The sequence below is a fragment of the Canis aureus genome, chromosome 23, assembly GCF_053574225.1.
Source record: "Canis aureus isolate CA01 chromosome 23, VMU_Caureus_v.1.0, whole genome shotgun sequence".
In the NCBI taxonomy this organism is placed as follows: Eukaryota; Metazoa; Chordata; class Mammalia; order Carnivora; family Canidae; genus Canis; species Canis aureus.
The window spans coordinates 25,562,485-25,582,990 of NC_135633.1; the positions used below are offsets into that span (position 1 = coordinate 25,562,485).

The window sequence follows — 20,506 nt, forward strand, 5'->3', positions numbered from 1 at the left end:
AAGGTAAAAGAAACTGATGGAAGAATAGTTTTAGTGTAAAGATTTGCAACTACTCCTGGAGACAGCCATACCAATGGTAGAAAGAAAGAGAAAAACAGCTAGATTTGGTGTTAGAAGCCCCTGGAGGGAAGTTCTGGATCTACCATCCCCTCTTTATGGCTTTAGGCAAGTTACTTGCCCTAGCTTGGGTCTCAGTAAAAGAAGGGTATTGGTACTGGGGAGATCACATCTAAAGCACTTCCAAAAATTTCCCGTGATTCTTTCTCCAGGACACCATTCTCAATAATAACAACAATAAAAGTCTTTGCCGCAGAACTAATCTCCTCAGAATATGGTCGTAACTTCACCAGTTAGGGCTTCCTTTCCAGGAGGGAAAAAAAAAAAAAAAAAGCAAATCCCTTAGAAACAAGCACTTTGTTACCCTACTGGATCCCATCCCCAAAGCAAGGCATATGTGGATGCTTCAATTATTCTGATGTGGTCTTTGGAAACTGGTAGTACCAACTTTGCATGGGGCACAATAAAAGGTGATTGGAACTATACTTGAGGCATTTACAAGGTTTCATAAATAAAAGCCACAGAGAAAAGTGCAATTTATAATTACATTGGTCTTAGAAGCCTAAATAAAAATAGCTTATTTTTTTTAAGATTTTATTTATTTATGAGTGAGAGAAAAAAGGAGCATGAGCAACGAGGGGGGGGAGGGGCAGAGAGAGAAGGAAAAGCACACTCCTCGCTGAGCAGGGAGCCTGATGCAGGGCTCAGGGCTTCATCCCAGGAACTGGGGATCATGACCTGAGCCGGAGGCAGATGCATAACTGACTGAGCCACCCAGGCGCCCCCAAAGCAGCTTTCTATGCCTGGTAAACAATCACAGATCTTAAAGTTGAAAGAGACCTTAATGGTCATCTAGTCACCCAGCCTACATTCATGCTGGAATACATGTGACAACTAGACTGAAGATTTGGTATCTCCTGGCTGAGATGGAAATTTTACAATTTATTTGTATGTCTGAGCAAAGTCTGATTTGAGACAAACTGTGATTTCAGAATATAAGCTTTACAGAATAAGAACTCTGCCCAGGATCTGGTTTATTTCAAATAGGCTTTAAGTAGCTAAAAAAACCTCAGATGACACTTCTCTCCTTTCTCATCCTCTCCTCTCTCCCTCTCCCCCCACCCTCCCCTGCTTTATCTTCTGTATCTACCTCCTACACAGCACTGAATCCCCTGTCTTTCCGGTTCCAAATCCACTTCTCCAATCACACTGCAATGCCTTTAACCACAGAAAGAAATTAACAAACACAATATTCATAAGGGTTGGATTTCTAAATAGGATGCTAGACTGCCTCAAAAACCAAAGTTGTTAATATGCTATTAATAAAATAAATGGGAATGGCATCTAACATGGCCATAACTTAAAAAAAAAAAATCAAACATCAAACCTAACATTTTAACAGACTTCAAGAATTTAAGGAAGGCTATTTCTCACATTTCAATTAAATCCTTCCTAAAAGGGACACCTGGGTGGCTCAGTGGTTGAGCATCGGCCTTCAGCTCAGGGTGTGATCCTGGAGACCCAGGATCGAGTCCTGAGTCGGGCTCCCTGCATGGAGCCTGCTTCTCCCTCTGCTTGTGTCTCTGCCTCTCTCTGTGACTCTCATGAATAAATAAATAAAATATTAAAAAAATAAAATAAAATAAATCCTTCCTAAAGAACCCTAAGAGCCAAGCATGCTCATTTCAACTTTATAGACTAGAAGACTTGAAGAAAATACCTGCTTCAAGGTCAACCTACAAGGATTGCAAAGCCAGAACCCAAGTCTTCTAAATCCAGTGTTTTTGGGGCACCCAGGTGGCTCAGTGGTTGAGCCCCTGCCTTTGGCTCAAGTCTTGGTCCTGGGGTCCTGAGGATGGAGTCCCACATCAGGCTTCCCACAGGGAGCCTGCCTCTCCCTCTACCTATGTCTCTGCCTCTGTGTGTCTCTCATGAATAAATAAATAAAATCTTAAAAAAAAAAAAAAATTCAGTGCTCTCTCTAGCATGTCTCAACTACAACCTATACCTGTCTTATTGATATGGTCCTTTATGCGTACAAAGCACTTACATATTCTTTGTTCAAATGGTTTCTGCTATAACTAACTTGTGGTGTGGGCAAGGCAGGAGTCATTTTCTCCATTTTTAAATATGCTAAGTAACTTGAACAGATTTAGACAAAATAACATCCCATGTATCTGGCATCATTGAGAAGTATGAGGAGTTAGTTCCTCACAAGCAATTTTCCTAAAAGTGAAATTTTCCTTCCTTTAGGACCAAATCTTTATTTTAAAAAAACAAAACAAAAAACACCAACACTATTTCCAACAGATTCTTCAAAATATATACCACGGTTCAGTGGTTTGAGTGTCTGCCTTCCACTCAGGGTGTGATCCCAGAGTCCCAAGATCGGGTCCCACATCGGTCTCCCTGCATGGAGCCTGCTTCTCCTCCCTCTGCCTATGCTCTGCCTCTCTCTCTCTGTCTCTTGTGAATAAATAAATAAAATCTTAAAAAAAATATATATATATATAATATACATACATACCATGGATTACTCTTTACTCGGAATTAATGAAATTTAATCAGGGACATTCAACCATAAACCTGAAATAAACACCTGTAGAGACAATGGTGGAGACTCAAACATGAACTAGACAGGCTTACAACCCTGTAGAGAAAGAAATATACCTATAACTCACCTTAATACAAGGCCAAAGAACACAGATGGGATGGTGCTAAAAGTAAGGTGAGAGAACACTGAGAAGTAGAAACCAACACTGACTTGTTGGAGGCACCTGAGAAAGGCAATGTCCTGAGCAGGAGAATGGCTTACATGTGTGTGCTTTTTCAAAAAAATGAATCTGGCACAACATCAAGTCCAGAGGCAGAACAGAGTGAGGTGGTAATTGCAGTGGCAGTAGGGCTGAAAAAGAACAGTGTTATTTGAAAGGCACTGTGGAGGTAGACCCAGAGTTCTTAGGTACAGGGTGTGGGAAGGGAAAGACCTAGGATTCCTGCTTGGATGAAAAGACTTCAGAAGAGGAACACAGAAGTTACTGTTTAAAGGACATGTGAGGGTCTGATTAACTCAGGATGGATGATTAGGAAAGCTGTACCAAGGAAGTAACATTTAAGCTAAGTACTTGAAGTGTGAGTAGGAGGAGTAAGGTTTCACCAAAAGAGAAGTAAAAAAGAGCATTCTAGGCAGAGAGAACAGCATATGCAAAGACAGAGCTTGTTACATGTGAGCAATGGCATGCATTTTTAGGAAGGTGTAGCAGATGATGAGGATAAGTAGTACTAAATTGTAAGGCACTTACATCATACTAAGGAATTCAGATTTTATCCTGTAGGTGATAGGAAACAATCAAGGTTTCTAAAGGGAGGGAGTAAAGGGGAGAAACATAGATCAGATCTATGTTCCAGTCTGTATGACGTACAGGCTAGAATGGTAAGAAACAAGAGGAAGGTAATATAGCTGCCTAAGAGCATAGAATCTGGAGTTAGACTGCCTAATTAAAATCCTGGCACTATAGCTTACTAGCTGTGCAACCTTGAGCAGATTATTTAGCCTCTTTGGGTTCCCCAGTTTCCCCACCTGTAAAATGTGAGTAGTTAACAGTACTTTTTCAAAGGGTCATTGTAAAGATTTAATAAGACAGGGGGTGCCTGGCTGGCTCAGTGGTTGAGCCTCTGCCTTTGGCTCAGGTTGTGATCCTGGGGTCCTGGGATAAAATCCTGTGTCAGGCTCCCCGCAGGGAGCCTGCTTCTCCCTCTAAGTCTCTGCTTCTCTGTGTCCCTCATGAATAAATAAAATCTTTAAAAAAAAAAAAAAAAACATTTAATAAGACAGTATGTGTAAAGTGCTTATCACAATACCTAGCACAAAGAAAAAATGCTAGCTGCTATTAGGGGCTGAAAGCTCATTAGTACAAAGTTATATCTGCATGTGGTTTAGTGTTGTCCATGCTCTTCCTTCTACCCAAAGCTTTCTTTTCCTACCTCTTCATCTAGTTAATTCTAACTTACCCATCACATCTTAGCTCAACAAATGTTACTTCCTCATGTAAACCCTCCCTAATTGCCTAGTTCCCAGTTCCATACTAGGTCAAGTTCCTACTATGCATAGCACCAGAGCCCTTTCCTTCACAGCTCTCATAGTTTCTAATTGTACTTCATTAATTTTCTCATGTTCCATGAAATCACAGATCACATGCTCACCACTGAATTCTTAGAATTCAGCACAACACCTGCCACATAGAAGGTACTTGATAAGCATTTCTTAGATGAATGAAAGATTTCAGAATATATTTGAAAAGTGAACCCTCTTCAGATTCAATCTTCATATAGAACCCAAGATACAGAAAAAAGTAGATGGTGCGAAGTAAAGGTTGTTTGGAGCCTGGTTCCCCTGCTACTTCCACTGATTCCTGAGTCTGTTCTGTAATTTTTTTTCTAATTTATTTATTTTTTTGTCCTGTAATTATATTAAGCTTTACAGAATGCAGTGTAAAACCACTGCTTGTTCCAAGCAAGTAGGGGATATATGTCTGAAATAAAGCAGGGATTTATAAAAGAGGAAGAAATAGTTTGAGAACCACTTATGACAGACTCTGATAATCAATTGTAAGTGAAGAATGAGAAAAGGGAAATTCTAAAAGCACCTCTAATTTCCTAGCTTGAAAGTAGATGATCATGTGTGCCAAAAACAAACAAGAAGAATGTAAAAGTAATAACTTCATTCATTGAGCACTAGTACCAACTCACTCTATCAGGCAAGTGCCATTAATATACCCTTTCAAAGAAGTTTCAAGATGTTGAACCACCTGTCCAAAATCATGAGGTTAACAAGTAGCAGAATTAAGATTCAAACCCAGGTCCCTCTCACTCCAAAGTTCATAATCTTTTTTTTTTTTTAAGATTTTATTTGGGCAGCCTGAGTGGCTCAGCGGTTGAGCAACACCTTCGGCCCAGGGCGTGATCCTGGAGACCCGGAATCGGAGTCCCACATCGAGCTCCCAGCATGGAGCCTGCTTCTCCCTCTGACTGTATCTCCACCTCTCTCTTTCTGTGTCTCTCATGAATAAATAAATAAAAATCTTAAAAAAATAAAATAAATAAAAATCTAAAGATTTTATTTTTATTTTTTTAAAGATTTTTATTTTTTTATTTTTTTAAGATTTTTATTTTTTTATTTTTTTAAAGATTTTTACTTTTTTATTTTTTTTTTAAAGATTTTTATTTATTTATTCATGAGAGAGACAGAAAGAGAGAGGTGGAGATACAGTCAGAGGGAGAAGCAGGCTCCATGCTGGGAGCTCGATGTGGGACTCGATCCCCAGACCCCAGGATCACACCCTGGGCGGAAGGCAGGTGCTCAACCGCTGAGCCACAGAGGCATCCCCAGAAGTTCATAATCTAAATCATCAGGCCTAATGGCAAATGGTTGAAAGTTTGGTTTTAGATATGAGGGGTCTATTGGACATAGAATCAGAAAAATCCAGCAGATGGTGAAAAATATGATTTAGGGTAGAGATACAGATTTGGGTCACTTTTGGAACAGTGTGATTATAATCAGAAAAGGGTCTACAGTAGGATCATGCTCGCTTAGGAGGCCTATAAAGAGGTGGTTTACACATTTGCTCTTTAAATTTGTTAATCTGCCTCAGCCTCTGCCTTGCACAGCTCCAGGGACACCCATATTGAGAAGTGACGGGCTCTGGGTGAAATTCCAAATCTCTGCAGGTTCCTTTTATTAGGACCTTTATATTATTTTCATTTGGGGAAATTTTAACAGAAAGCCAGTGACTACACCAATGTCAATCTAAAAGAAAGGTAGCTAAGAGACTGGATTTGGGGATCAAATGTCTTCATTTTCTCTCCTTACATCAGGTTCACATCATTTCCTGCTTGGGATTCTACCTCCCTCACTAAAAATGACTAGCATTTGTGTGTATGGCTTTAACACTGATGTGTTTCCCATCTACGAAGCATTTCACATAATCCTCACAACAGCTCTCCAAGGTAGACATTGTTTTCATTTTATCAAAGAGGAATGAAGTTCAGAAAAGCACTTTGCCTAAGGTCACACAACTACAAAACATTAGGACCACAATGCAAGACCGATCTACTGGCTCCAAATTTGAAGCTCTTTCCAGCAGATTCACCCCAAGATAACCATGAGCCACCCACCCACCTAGGAACCAACAGTCACCATCCCTACTGTATTTAGAAAGAAAACAAAAGGACCACTAAAGCAAAAAACAAATTTTAAAACAAAGTAGTAAAATATAAAAGGCCAAAAACTCCAAAAAATAAGAAAAAAGAAAAAGAAAAAAAAAGTAAAGAGGAAAAAGAGAAAAAATAAAAAAAAAAAAAGTGGGGGGGAGGGGACTAGAGGATGGTAGTGGTGAAAAAGTGGTAGTGGAGAGAGAATGTAGTCTACCTGAGGGGTCCTAGAGGGTGATCCTCTTGGTTCTGAGTGTATTTTGTTCTGTATGTTAGAAGATGCTCAACCCCAAATTTATATAAACCAGCAATACTAGAAGGCCCCAACATTGACCACCAAAACATAAACAAGATAAAAGAGGGGGGCAGAATGGAAATGAAGAGAGAATATCATCTCACAGAATGAACCAGCACGGTATTCCACTTGGTTCTGGGTGTATGCCGGGACCCCTGCACCCCAATGTTTATAGCAGCAATGTCCACAAGAGTCAAGCTGTTGAAGGAGCCTTGTTGTCCTTTGACAGATGAATGGATAAAGAATATGTGGTCTATGTATACAATGGAATATTACCCAGCCATTAGAAGGGACGAATACCCACCATTTGCTTCAACGTGGATGGAACTGTAGGGTATTACACTGAGTGAAGTAAGTCAATCAAAGAAGGACAACCATATGGTTTCACTCATACGGGGAATATAAGAAATAGTGAAAGGGATTATAAGGGAAAGGAGGGGAAATGTGTGGGAAAAATTAGAGAGGGTGACAAAACATGAGAGACTCTTAACTCTGGGAAATGAACAAAGGGTAGTGGAAGGGAAGGCGGGCAGGGGGATGAGGTAACTGGGTGATGGACACTGAGGAGGGCACTTGATGGGATGAGCACTGGGTATACTATATGTTGGCAAATTGAACTTCAATAAAATAAATAAATAAATAAAATGAAAAAAGGAAGCTGGGGGATAATGACTGGAAAGGGATAACGGAATGCTGGTTCTGGAATGTTCTGTTTCTTGAAACAGCTGTAATGACACAGGTGTGCTCACCTTGTGACAAGTCATGAGCTACATTATGCATTTTTCTGTATGCACATTACACTTTCATTAAAAAGCAAACATTAGGCAAAATTAAGATAGACTAATCAAAATTTGGGAGCAAAATTGGATGTCTCAGGGCTACATATATACTTACTTGACTTCTCAAGCAGCAGGTACATATAGGGCACCTACCAGTTAAGTAAGGATGCACAAAATCCTTGTACATACAAATAATGTATTCACCCATTTGTCCCTATCCATAATGTCTAAGTGATGACAGTGAATCTGATGGGATCAGAAGTAAGGGAAGCCCAGGAAGGGGCCAAGATTATAGTTAATGAAAAAAAAAATGGCCTTTGAAAAGTGCAACTATCCTGTACTATCAGTACAATAGTAAGATATTTCAATTTCAGAGATAATAAAAATGTGAAAAAAATAGCCAATGACAATTGAAAGATGCCACCAATTATAAATGCATCCTAATTTCAGAGTGTTAAAATGTAAAAACAACAACAAAGCATTTAAAAATAAATAAAAGACAATGTTCTAATCTCAAGAGGTAGTTCAATTGTGGGATCATAGATCCTGGAGCATTAGGACTAGAAATTCTAGGACTTTGGAGATCTGTGTCTCTGGTACAAACTCCTCATTTTAGAGATGCAGAGAGTGGGGCCCTGTTTTAACAGTTAAGTAACCTTATTAAATGGAAGCTCACACATCAGAAAGTTAAGAACTCTAACTACAAAGTTGGTTCCCTGACTCCTAGGACTCTTTCCACTACCCAGATACCTCCCCTAAACTCAGAAGAAGATTTACATGTTAACTATTTTCACTTTCATAATTCTCTGCTTCATTAACTCACTAAAAAAATTAAAAGCACCTCTTAAAATCAATTAAGGTGAAAAAATAGGAGACTCTTGAACAAGTTTGTTTTCCTTATTCTCTAAAATCAATGAAGCAATACAAAGTGAGATTAAAAAACAGAATTTGTAATCTCTCAGCACCTTTTCGTTCCTCTCTGGGCCCTCCCACAAGATAAGATAGGTTAATAGATTTTTCCATGCCCCCAAGAACATAAGTACAAATATATTTTTATATTTAAGGGGATTTTTAATTATTCTCTATTTTTAAAAAACTAGGCTTACACTTCAACATTGCTCTGCAACTTGTTTTTCTCATTTAATAATTTATCATGAACACCCCCCAAGTGTCAGTGAATAAAATTTCAACTCATACTTTTAAAAGACTGTATAATAACAGTCCACATAAAAAAATACAGTGTGTTCAGGTATTTTCCAACTGATGGTCATGGCTATTTTCAATCTGTTACCGTTTCAAACAATGCCATAATGCATATCCTTGTACAGATTTCCTTTTATTTTTTTATTTTTTTTAAAGATTTTATTTATTTATTCATAGACACAGAGCGAAAGGCAGAGACACCGGCAGAGGGAGAGGGAGAAGCAGGCTCCATACATGGAGCCCGATGTGGGACTCGATCCCAGGTCTCCAAGATCACACCCCAGGCTGCAGGCAGCGCCAAACCACTGCGTCACCGGGGCTGCCCCAGATTTCCTTTTAAACGAAAGAAAAAAATTTCTATTTACACACATTCTTGTCCACTGTTTTCATTGCTTCCTTTCTTGTCATCATCCCTGCCTTACTTGCTCATAGAATTTTCCTCAGGGTCCAATGTGATGATAAAGGAGGGCAAAACAACTTGGAGAATGTCAAGGCATGACATGTGATGCTTACTGTTGGTAAATTAGAATTGGTCTGTCTTGGCTGCCTCTCCCAGCCACCTGCGCACAGCCCCCCCTCACCCCTAACCAATACATGTGTTCCTTGTTCTGGTCTCAGCAGCTGCTTCCCACTCAACTGATGTGGGCAGAGCTGGCTTGTGGAATTCATCCTACTTTGTCACACTCCTGACCCTGGCAAGTGCAGATGGGCCCACCAGCCATCCAAACAAGTAGGAAGGAAAAAGAATACATTATCACTATGAAATATTATAATAGAGAATATATAGAGTAAAATGTAGGGGCACCAGAGTGGCTCAGTCAGTTAAGGGTCTGCCTTTGGCTCAGGTCATGATCCCAGTGTCCTGGGCTCCAGTCCCACATCCAGCTCTCTGCTCAGTGGGGAGCCTGCTTCTCCCTCTCCCTGTGCCTGCCACTCCCTCTGCTCGTACTCTTTCTGTCAAATAAATAAACTCTTTAAAAAAAAGACATACATAGAGAGAGACAGAGAGTAAAATGTAAAACTCCCCATTTGCCCACATTCACCAACACTCCCCTCCTCAGAGTGACCACTGTTACAAGTTTGTTGTAACCTTTCCTAAGCATGTACAAACATACACATGTATGTACGTGTACAGAGATACATATATGTGTATGTGTGTGTGTATACATGCAGGTGTGTAAATAAAGACACAAGGAGTGCATGTTTGGTCTACATATCTGTAATCATATTGTATGCTGTTTTGCAACTTGCCTTTTTCACTTAAAAATTTCTCTGAGGGCAGCTCGGGTGGCTCAGCGGTTTAGCACCACCTTCGGCCCAGGGCCTGACCCTGGAGACCCAGGATCGAGTCCCACGTCGGACTCCATGTATGGAGCCTGCTCTCCCTCTGCCTGTGTTCTCTGCCTCTCTGTGTGTGTGTGTCTGTCTCTCGTGAATAAATAAAATCTTTAAAAAATAAAAAAATAAAAATAAAAATTTCTTTGACATGTTTCCATATTAGTATATAATGGACTCCTCAAATTTAAAAAACTTGAGTAAAATGCTGTAGTTTTTGAACAGTTAGGGCTTCTGACTAATATATTCTAATATATTTCCCACTATCTGAAGGTCAACAAACTATGACCTGCAGAGGTGAATAAAGAAAACCCTGAACAATGCAAAAGTTAGGGGTACCAAATCACTTGACATCCCCACTACCCTGTGCAGCTGAAAATCAATGCAGAACTTCTGATACCCCAAATACTGAAGTATCAATAACCACTACTGACTGGAAACCTTACTAATAACATAAACAACTAATTAAAACCTATCTTGTAAAAGTTATATGTATTAATACTGTAACCAAACAATAAAGTTGGAGAAAAGAAAATGTTACCAGGAAAATTATAAGGAGAAGAAATACATTTACAGTACTGTATTTATCCAAAAAATCCCTCTATAAGTGGACTCAAGTAGTTCAAACCTATGTCATTCAAGGGTAAACTGTAGTTGTAACTACACAGCCTGCAAAGCCTCAAATATTTATTACCTGGCTTTAAACAAAATAATAACTTACATTGAATATCTAAAGAATAGTTTTTTTTTTTTGTAAAGATTGTATTTATTTATTCATGAGACACAGAGAGAGAGAGAGAGAGAGAGAGAGAGAGAGGGAGAGACACAGGCAGAGGAAGAAGCAGGCTCCATGCAGGGAGCCCAATGTGGGACCCGATCCCAGGTCTCCAGGATCACACCCTAGGCTGAAGACGGCACGAAACTGCTGAGCCACCAGGGCTGCCTTAAAGAACAGTTTCTTTAAAAAAATTAAAAAGATTTTATTTATTTATTCATGACAGACACAGAGAGAGACAGAGACATAGGCAGAGGGAGAAGCAGTCTCTCTGCGAGATGCCCAATGCAGGACTAGATCCCAGGACCCCAGGATCATGCCCTGAGCCGAAGGTAGATGCTCAACCACTGAGCCACACAGGTGCCCATAAAGAACAGTTTCTTGGGGCAGCCCCGGTGGCGCAGCGGTTTGGCGCCGCCTGCAGCCCAGGGCGTGATCCTGGAGACCCGGGATCGGGTCCCACGTCGGGCTCCCTGCCTGGAGCCTGCTTCTCCCTCTGCCTCTGTCTCTGTGTCTTTCTCTCTCTCTCTGTGTCTCTATAAATAAATAAATAAAATCTTTAAAAAAAAAAAAAAAAGAACAGTTTCTTTATGGAGATTAGTTGTTGTCCAACTCAATAGTGTGTGGCTATTTTAGACAGTGAGGCTCATCTTAAATGGAATTTATATGGGCACATAAGTGGCTAGTTGGTTAAGTGTCCAACTCTTGACCTCAGCTCAGGTAATGATCTCAGGGTCATGAGACTGAGCCCTGTGTCATAGGGCTCCACACTCAGCAAGGAGTCTGCTTAAGAGCCTCTCCCTCTGCCCCCCCCCCCACCCCACACGTGTGCAGGCTCTGTCTCTCACTCAAATGAATAAATAAATCTTTAAACAAAATTTATATGCAACTATAGGTCTGGTTTTTAATACTGAAAAAAGTCTAAAACACTCAAATAAGTCCAAAGATATCCCTCTACTTCTGGGTTGAGACACTAATGAGTTTCCAATGAACTATTTATTCTTCATCTTCTTGTCTAATTTCAACTAATGGGAAACAGGCCTGGTTCCTGATGTCCTTCAGTGACACTGACGAACAATGTAGCTCCCACTCACACACTACAATGATAATGAAATCAAAGTAAGCTACATTATCTCTGCTGCTAAACATCCCCACCATAGCCCCCCAACACAGCACAACATAGATGTCTATCCTCTTCTGGTTGTAGAAAGAAGATTCACTAGGAAGCAGCTCAACACTTCTAGCATGTCTAGCCAATTGCTAAGAGCTAGAGCTCTAACCTTTGTGGGAAAGGTAGGCTGATCCTCCCCTGCAAAGCCTACTATTCTGAATATCCAGGACATGAAATTAAATCATTTCTACCAGGAATTTTAGGTCATTCGATTTTTGTAGCAAGGGAAGATGCCATCATCCCAATTTTACAAATGGGGACTTGAGGGTACCTTATCTCCTTTCCATTCCCAAAAATGTTAGCAAATGAGGCTACCTAACAGTGACCCCCACATACACACTTTCTTTCTCCTTCCATCCTCTCTCAAATTTTGATTTTATATGATAATGGCAAGGAAGCTATCATACCCTCCAGGAAAGTTAACTTAAACTAATACTTGGAATGAAAATTTGTCAAAGAAATACTCCATTTTCTAATTCAAGTAAGAAGCCCTTTTTTAAGTGGTTCTCTGAAAAGAAATTTGGCAATATATATTAAGAACCTGACAGGCAGCCCCGGTAGCACAGCAGTTTAGTGCCGCCTGCAGCCCGGGGTGTGATCCTGGAGACCCGGAATCGAGTCCCATGTCAGGCTTCCTGCATGGAGCCTGCTTCTCCCTCTGCCTGTGTCTCTGCCTCTCTCTCTCTCTCTCTCTCTCTGAATAAATAAATCTTAAAAAAAAAAAAAAAAAAGATCCTGAAAAGAGGAACACAGAGGTGGCTCAGCAGTTTGGTGCCTGCCTTTGGCCCAGGGCATGATCCTGGAGACCCAGGATCGAGTCCCACATCGTGCTCCCTTCATGGAGCCTGCTTCTCTCTCTGCCTCTCCGTGTGTCTCTCAGGAAGAAATAAAATCTTAAAAAAAAAAAAAAGAACCTGAAAGATGTTCATATTCGAACATTATGCTAAGTGAAGTAAGCAGGACAGAAAAGAACACCAATTGTATGTCCAATTTAGGAGGTAGCTGGAATGGGCAAATACATAATAATGGAAGGTAAAAGAGTGGCATTAGGGGCTGGAGAAGGATGGAATGGGAGTTATTGTTTAATGGGCACAGTTTCTGTCTGGGATGATGAAAATGGATAGTGGTGATGGCTGTACAACATTGTGAATATGACTTAATGTCACTGAATTGTACACTTAATTGTGAATTGAAATTAAATCATGAATTTAAAGTTAAAATGGTAAATTTTGTTATGCTCATTTTACCCAAAATTTTACCCTCTCTCTCTTTCTGTGTGTGACTATCATAAAATAAAAATTTTAAAAAATATTTTTTAAGATTTTATTTATTTATTCATGAGAGACACAGAGAGAGAGACAGAGAGGCAGAGACACAGGCAGAGGGAGAAGCAGGCTCCATGCAGGGAGCCTGACGTGGGACTTGATCCTGGGTCTCCAGGATCACGCCCTGGGCCAAAGGCAGGTGCCAAACCGCTGCGCCACCCAAGGATCCCAAAAACTCACGTTCTTTGAACAAATAATTCCATTCACAGAAATAAAACTAATCTAAAATATAAACAAAGATATAATATATTAATCATTATGAAAAACTGGACAAAATTAAGTAATAAATTATGATACATCCATGATGAAACCTATACAGTCACTAAAAATATTTAAAATTTAAAAAATAAAAAACAATAAAAATATTTAAAATTTTAATGACATAGAGAAATACTCAATGTTAGAATTTAAAAAGACATAAAATTTGATATGGTATGATCCAAATTTATTTTTTAAACTACATATACAAATGTGTATCATACATACATATATACCTGTATACTTGTGTGAATCTGTGTATATAAATTTATAAGGATATATAGCAAATAATGTTTATTTCTGAGTTGTGGAATTACAGGTCATTTTTACTTTTGTCCTTAAAACCTTATTTTTTGTGTTTTGCAGCATATAGCATAAGAAAATAATCAGGGACACCTGGGTGGCTCAGTTGGTTAAGCATCTACCTTCGGCTTAGGTCACTACCAAGGTCCTGGGATTGAGCCCTGCATCCAGCTCTCTACTCAGTGGAAGGTCTGCCTCTCTCTCTCCCTCTGCCTGCCATTCTGCCTACTTGTGCTCTGTCAAATAAATAAATACAATCTTTAAAAAATATATACATATAGGGACCCCTGGGTGGCTCAGCAATTGAGCATCTGCCTTTGGCTCAGGTCATGATCCCAGGGTCCAGGGATCGAGAACCACATTGGCTCCTTGCAAGGAGCCGGCTTCTCCCTCTGCCGATGTCTCTGCCTCTCTCTGTTTCTCTCATGAATAAATAAAATCTTAAAAAAAAATAGACACAAACTTACACCAGGAACTAATAATAATAAAGGGACACCTGGGTGGCTCAGTAGGTTGAGCATGAGATTGATCTTGAGTTTGGCTCAGTCATGATCTTGGGGTTATGAGATCAAGTCCTGCATTGGGCTCCACACTCTCCATAGAATCTGCCTAATATTCTCTGTCTCACCCTCTTTCTGCCCTCCTCACCTTGTTCCTGAGCAGTCTCTCTCAAAAAAAAAAAGATAATATAGGGCAGCCTGGGTGGCTCAGCAGTTTGGCGCAGCCTTCAGCCTAGGTCACGATCCTGGAGACCCGGGATCGAGTTCCACATCAGGCTCCCTGCATGGAGCCTGCTTCTCCTTCTGCCTGTGTCTCTGCCCCCCTCTCTCTCTCTGTGTGTCTCTCATGAATAAATAAATAAAATCTTTTTCAAAAAAATTTTTAAAAAGGTAATATAAAAACTATTAGTAAATAAAAATGGTTATCTCTGCAGAGTAGAATTAGGATAAAGGGTTAAGTGTAGGGGACTTATTTGTTACATTACTTCTATAATTTGTATAAAAGTATCACAGTACTGTTTAAAATAGAAAAACTGAGGGATGCCTGGGTGGCTCAGAGGTTGGGCGACTCAGATCATGATCCCACATCTGGGATCGAGTCCTGCATCAGGCTGCCTGCAAGGAGCCTGCTTCTCCCTCTGCCTAGGTCTCTGCGCCTCTCTCTCTCTCTCTCTCTGTGTCTCTCATGACTAAATAAATCAATCTCTAAAAAAATAAAATAAAATAGAAAAACTGAAAGCACTATATAAAAATCCTCTATGATGAACTATTACATAGCCATTAGAAATCCTTATAGTAAAAAAAAAAAAAAAAAGAAATCCTTATAGTTTCAGCAACATTTTAAATTTATATGAGTTTATACAATGAAAACAATGGTAACTGGGAAGCAGAATACAAAATTATTATAGGTAATATGACTTCGGACTATGCAAAACAGAAATATGTAGAGGTACAAAACACTGAAATACTAAAATGGGAATAAGTGATTTTCTACAGATGGTGGGGTTATGGATAATTTTAGTTTTCTTCTTTATACTTTCCTGTATTTTTCCTATTTCCTACAATGAATATATACTATTTTTCAATCAGATTCAAAAAACATCTTTGGTTTCCACTGTATAATCAAAAGTCCATTCTTTGTGAGAAATCTGTATAGGATTGTATACAGGATTAGCAGAAATAAGCAACCCACTAGCAAGAAGACTACAGAAGGCATATGTCTAAGAAAACTTTCATCTTTGGGGTGTAGAGAAGCTCAGTTTAGAGGGACAATGTTGATCATTTTCTGCCTTCTTGCTTTTGGAGCTGCTTTCATAAATGTGACTGAGGAATCAAGTTATACTGAGACACCTGACAAACTTTTTACTCAAGACCCAGGATCAGCACCTTCTCAACCCTTAAATCTAGGACCTTATACTTAAAGAAAACAGATGGTGACACCTAGGTGGCATAGTCAGTTAAGTGTTTGACTCTTGGTTTCAGCTCAGGTCCTGATCTTAGGGTCTTGGGATCAAGCCCCATGATGAGCCCAAGCTCAGTGCAGAGTCTGCTTAAGATTCTTTCTCCCTCTGCCCCTCCCATCCTGCTCTCACTCTCTCAAATAAATAAATACATCGTTTGTTTTTTTCTTTAAAGAAAAAAAAAGTCTAATCCTTAAGTAACATGGATTGGATTATGATATTCCTCACATCAAAAACATTGGGGGCCAGGCACGTGGGTGACTCAGTTAAGTATCTGACTCTTGATCTCAACTCAGGTCTTGATCTCAGGGTTGTGACTTTAACTCCTGAACACTGGGCCTGGAGCCTACTTTAAAAAAAAAAAAAAAAACAACAAGAAGAAAGTCAACAGGGATCCTGGGTGCCTTCCACTTGGGTCATGATCCCAGGGTCCTGGAATGGAGCCCAGGGTAGGGCTCCCTGCTCAGCAGGGACTCTGCTTCTCCCTCCCCTTTGGCCCTCCCCCAGCTCATGTGTGCTCTCGCTCTCCTCTCTCTAAAAATAAATCTTAAAAAAATATTTTTTTTTCAGGGTGCTCCTGGCTAGCTCAGCCAGAAGAGCTTGTGATTCTTGATCTCTAGGCTGTGAGTTCGAGCACTGTGTTGAGTGTAGAGGTTACTAAAAAAAATAAACAAAAAAATTTCAACAGCTAACTCCATGCAGAATAAAATCCAAATTCCTTAACATGACATTTAAAGTTCTTTAAGATCCAACCATCAAACTTCCTTTCCAGCCTATCTCCAGCTCATTCCTCTAAAATATCTTCTATCTCAGGAATACTTTTCCCCAACAAGCTCTGTGCCTCTGCCCATGCTGTGACCTCCTCCAAAATGCTCTTTCTTCTAAACCTACTGAACACCTAATTCACATTTTATAACCTGGTTCAAACGCCTTCTCTCTTCAGAAGCTCTCCTTGTTTTCCCAATTCAAAAACAACTGTCCTCTCCTTTATGTGTTCCTACTATTGCTTGTTCCTCTATACACTTTATTCCATTCCTCTCTGGGTCTCCTTTAGCTGCAAATGTTTCACTTGACGAAGCTTCTGGAAAGCAGAAACACTCTCATTCACTTACCAGCTCCATTTCAGCACAATGCTTGCACACAGTGGGTGCTAAACAATGTTGCCTGACTGAATGACAGCAAACTGGCCCTAATCTAATGAATTCTTTCGGCGAGGCAGCCAGGGAAGCCAAATTGTCAAAGAGGGCAAGTCCTCTAATTTAAAGTCACATATGGGGAAGCCTGGGTGGCTCAGGGCGTGATCCTGGAGTCCTGGGATTTAGTCCCACATCGGGCCTGCTTCTTCCTCTGCCTGTGTCTCTGCCCCCCCACCCCCACCCCTCTCTCTGTCTCTCATGAATAAATAAAATCTTTAAAATAAATAAATAGGGATCCCTGAGTGGCGCAGCGGTTTGGCGCCTGCCTTTGGCCCAGGGCGCGATCCTGGAGACCCGGGATCGAATCCCACGTCGGGCTCCCGGTGCATGGAGCCTGCTTCTCCCTCCTCCTGTGTCTCTGCCTCTCTCTCTCTCTCACTCTCTGTGTGACTATCATAAATAAATAAAATTTTAAAAAAATAAAAAATAAAAAAATAAATAAAATAAAATAAATAAATAAAGTCACCTCCATAGCATGAGTGACCAACAGAAAATGTCATAGACCTGCCACTTTAAGGGGACTGGCAAGCTATGTTTACACAATCCTAATTAAAACTAAAGGGCACTGAGGGAAAGAAGAGGAATAGGGCGATTAAGAGGTGTGGATTCTACAGATCCTCCTACTCTGTTTGGAGCCCAAATCTCCCAGCCTAGTGAGCTCACCAAGCAGCCTATTCTCTCCTTGAGGTTACTATAGGACCTAAAGTATGGAAAAGCAACTAAGAAGGCCACTTTCTCTCTAGCTCTGCTCTTGGCCATTTAACCTCTAATTGTGGTTACCTGGGGCTTTTTCTCTAAATGAAGCCCACTGCACCGATCATTAAAAGAATCCCTTTAGAGAAAGACTTGAAATTAACCACAGCAGGGAACAAAGTCTCTAAATCTCCTAAATCACAATATCCACACTGTCCATTTGGATGAAATTTACCCCCAACTCCTTCAAACAATAGGTCCTACCAGGGAATGACTTCTCTCAGGACCAGCATGTCCTGTGATTGTTTTTCAGCAGAAAGCTCCTAGTGCCCGCTTCCCATTAAATAGCTACTTCACGTTTGATCACTCAGCCTTGACTGCACGTAGAAAGCAAAATCACTATAACTGAAGGGCTAAAAAGGAATTCAAAATTCTTTTGAATTTTGAACTGATCTAATAGTCAAGGAACTTAGAACAAGTAGGTACTTTCCCACCTCAAATCTCCTTAGGCCTACCTGTTCTCAGATCTAGAACTCTTAGTATGTAACTCTTTCAATATCAAAATGAGGAAAATGAGGCCTAAATAATTTCAAATGATCATATAGTGACTTAGTGACAATCTTCTGACCACACAGCCGAACACCTTATTTTACTGACTAGTTATCAACAAGAACGGAACGGATTCCAGGGTACTCCAGTCAGTCTATTTCAAATGCATTCAAGATAGGCAGTCTGCTTTCCCCCCTCTTTCCATCCCCCTGACTATCCTCGTTTCTCAAACCAAACTGCTGACCAAAAATATTAAATTTAATAAAAAAAATCAATGAAGTAACTTGATATATCATTTTTTCCCACGAAAAGACTGGAACTATCAAACTATCTGCTCGAGCCATGCCCTCTGAATGGGCTCTGGCATGCTGGTGCACAGTGGGTGCTGCAGTCGAAGGACTTGTGATTGAGTCTTCTGGAGATGGGACTGCAAACACCCTGTCAGCTAGTGTCCTATGCCAGCATGTTCCAATCCCTTTCAGCCCTCAAATCCCATTTGTGATTTGGGAGGACTACCATGAGAAAGGTGAATTTTCTCAAACTATCTAGTCACCTTGGCCGAGAAGCAGCATTTATACCACTGAGTATAAAGGAAGTGACACCATTTTTTTTTTTAATTTATTCATGAGAGACACAGAGTGAGGCAAGACACAGGCAGAGGGAGAAGCAGGCTCCACGCAGGAAGCCTGATGCGAGACTCGATCCCGGGCCTGGGATCACGCCCTGAGCCAAAGGCAGACGCACAACCACTGAGCCACCCAGGCATCCCGAAGTGACACCTTTTTAAACAAACATTTCCAAGCTTATTAAATCAAATGAAAACTGCAGTCAAAATAGTCTCTGTAGGAAGTTATTTACTTATTCTAACAATATTACCATCGCTCAAAATATTTGTGAAAACACTCCTTTAGAAATGGCCTTTAAAGTCTACTCCATGTGAGACACACACAAAAATTAAGTCTTACTGTTTACAACTGATTCTTCACCAAAAAATGTACTGCCTTGCTTGACTCTTTGGCTCACCATATCTTTTGGCTGTTTCCAAAAACTGAATCCACCAAGCAAAAGTGATGATTTGCTACTTCTGAGGATATTCAAAAGATTGGCTTAGAAGCCAAAAATATTCTGAGCATTGGCAGCATCGCCAGAGTAAATTTTAAAAAAAGGCTGAGAACACAATTACCTTGAGGAGAACAAATTTACAAATATTATTAAGTGTCCCACAACTATAAGTAAGGGAACAAGATATGTGCAATATACATCACATGTTAATTATAGTTTTACAGTCATACATTATATAACCATAAATTTTGACCCTGAAAGAAATCTTCCAGATCATATAATCCACACTGTTCATTTTTACATTAAGAGAACTTCGGTCCATCCAGATTAGGCAATTTATCTCTAGTCACATAGCTGGTTACCAACAGTCAGGACTAGAAATCCAGTCACCCTGACTTCTAGCATAATCCACAAACCTATTCTAATCCATACTCCTCCCTCTTCTGTGCTCCTCACTGATGTCTTTCAAAGGGAAAGGAAGTAACTTGGGACACTAAAGCACACCACATGGTTCTGAAACCCAGTAGCTGAGAAATGATGGTTTAAGACCAGGATACCTCTCTGTAATCACCCCTACGGGTATGAGCCATTATAGTACGTAGCTCACAAGAGTTCTGGATAATAATCCACCTCAGAGCAGGGGTCAGTGAAACCTCTGGACACCTCCCCCTCACACACACACACACACACACACACACACACACACACTAAGAATATATGTCTATTAAACCTCTCTTCCAACCTCCTGCAATAACCCCTGTGCTTCAAATAACTGAAAGGAGGTTACTATGAAGAACATGAATCAGGGAAAGGAAAAGAGTAAAGCTTCTGTTCAGGAAAAAGCTGATCTACGAAAAACCAGAGAGGACAGGAACCATCTTGAACTTACCTCCTGGTGGACAGCTTCTTCAAACCCAGACAAAGAGATCCCTGGTCTGGCTTAGAATTAGCATCTACCCAGGGAATGGGTAAAGGGGCAGAAATGCTTGTTCATTCTCCCACCCCACCCACTGTTGGTCAGCTCAGCCTCATATCATCCTAGGCAGCCCCATCGTTCTGTAGATCAGACAGCAACCGGAAGGGAAGCTACGCAGCCTAGGTCAACGGGGTGAGTCAGTCGCAGAGCAGGAAGAGTCACTGGGGCAGAAATTCTGGCCTCCTGTGGTAAGATTGCCAAACCAAACCACACCACACCACACCCCCACCTCTCCTCGGTCAGCACTGGGAAGGCCCTGCCCTATTAGGATTCTGGTCTCCAAACCAGGAAAGGTTCTTCCTCAGGAGGCTCCATTCTACTCTCATTTCCAAGTGTTTCTCCTATTCAAAACTCTTCCA

At 40.5% G+C, this 20,506-nt stretch overlaps 1 protein-coding gene across 3 annotated transcripts in view; it reads right to left on the minus strand.

The window, feature by feature from the left end:
• Nucleotides 1–20,506, minus strand: part of NUMA1 (nuclear mitotic apparatus protein 1) — a 75,990-nt gene that overhangs the window by 44,903 nt on the left and 10,581 nt on the right. The window contains exon 1 of one of the 3 annotated variants that reach the window (XM_077866791.1): nucleotides 20,061–20,241. The exons of the other annotated variants lie outside the window; for them this stretch is intronic. The gene's annotated coding sequence lies outside the window, so the exon portion shown is untranslated. Of the gene's footprint in view, nucleotides 1–20,060; nucleotides 20,242–20,506 lie in introns of those variants that run through there. 3 annotated transcript variants of the gene reach the window in all.